Genomic DNA, 2,081 nt, shown 5'->3' with positions numbered 1-2,081 from the left:
AACTGTGAATTACTCTGCCATAAAATAAATGAAATATTGCCTCTTATTTTTTTCTCACGTGGTTAGAGAGAGAGAGAGAGAGAGAGAGAGAGAGAGAGAGAGAGAGAGAGAGAGAGAGAGAGATGGCGGAACAAGGCACCCCCGTCTCTCTCTCTCTCTCTCTCTCTCTCTCTCTCTCTCTCTCTCTCTCTCTCTCTCTCTCTCTCTCTCTCTCTCTCTCTCTCTTTTAACTGCTCGTTCAGTACACTCAGATACACATTGAATCTATTATTTTTTTCACCAATTTATTGCAGAACAATCTAGTTTGGCAACATTCAACAGATCCTTTCACAGATAGCCCATGCATAACATGAAAGGGATTCAATTTGAACTTTCGTCACTGATTTTTATTTCCAACGACAACGAGCTCAAATTGAATTTTGTGTTGGTTTTTTTTTGGAAGTGCCATTAATATTATTCGGTTGTTCTTATAAATAATACAAAAAAAAATGCTCCATCAAATGTCGTGTTATAAGTGTTTTCTATAATATTTTTTTTAACGGAAATAATTGCCAAATAGGGGAAACTATGTTAAGCATCAAAAACCAAATAAACTTTATATAGCTATGCACATGGTTTTAATAGCAATATGTTAATGTTTATGACAAAACGACATTATTATTATGTTTTTTGGTAATTCACATCATGTAAAATTGGTTAAGTAAAGATTTACTATCGATAGAATTTTAATCAGACAATTTTCAATTAAGGGGAACGAATAAACAATAATCATTAATATAAATTTCGACATTTTCTGAACTACACAACTTCATTTAGTCTGTCTTCTGTTAAACCACACCAAATGACTGACCAAATCCATAGAGGATTCATTGGCTAGATTCATCAAATGATAGCCAGTTCCTTGTGATTTGCAGTGCCAATCTACCAAAGGCAAGTGACCGTTAGGTATCAGGAGTAAAAGATCAGGAGACAGTTTGTCCATCGCCTTATACCCAATCCGTCACTCTCCTGCCAGTGACTTCATCGAGATTTAAGGGGGCATTTCTTACACACACAAAGCTTTCATAACTCCACCAAATTGCTCATTCGCTTATGCTACTATTGCTAAGATATACCTCCTAGCACATATCCAATAATAAAGAGAGAAGGAGGAGGACTCTGAGAAATGTAAGATGTTATACAAATGGAGATATTAGTATTTATAACCAACTTATTGCCACCATGAAATTAAAGCTGAAATCACCCATGAGAAGATGAGCACAGATAAACCTTTGCAATTGAATGAAGGAATCGAGTTGCATTCTTGAAGAGTTTAAGAGACGTAGAACAGACAAAGATTAGCGGTGTGATAATACAAACATATTCTAATCAGTTGGTAATTAAGTTTTGGGATGTGTAGTTTCAAGGAGAAAGCCATGGATATGAAATGATACTTGGAATATGATAAAAAGAAGACAAAGAAAAAAAATATGATTTTTTAAAGTTTCCGTGGAAGTAATTAAAATTACAAGGTAGAGTATGCTAAGTATTGCAGTATTGAGAGTGAGGTCCAAAGAATAGCCATAAATGGCTGGAGAGAACACTTACACAGGAAAGCAGATAAGACTGACAAATCTATGATTTCAGGAAGCAACATGTACCCATCAAAAGAAGATGAATAAAGACAACGTTGGATGGAACACTTCACTAAGGTATGAATAGGAGATATAAAATGAATAATTTGGTTAAGATACCTTAAGTATATATATATATATATATATATATATATATATATATATATATATATATATATACATATATATATATATATATATATATATATATATATATATATATATATATATAGATAGATATATATATATATATATATATATATATATATATATATATATATATATATATATATATATATATATATATACATATATAAATATATATATATATATATATATATATATATATATATATATATGTATATATATACATATATATATATATATATATATATATATATATATATATATATATATATATATGTGTGTGTGTGTGTGTGTATATGGAAAACCCGCAACTTATTGGAA

Source organism: Palaemon carinicauda, chromosome 16 (genome assembly GCF_036898095.1).
Source record: "Palaemon carinicauda isolate YSFRI2023 chromosome 16, ASM3689809v2, whole genome shotgun sequence".
Taxonomy (NCBI): domain Eukaryota; kingdom Metazoa; phylum Arthropoda; class Malacostraca; order Decapoda; family Palaemonidae; genus Palaemon; species Palaemon carinicauda.
Note: the sequence above shows the minus strand (reverse complement) of the source record.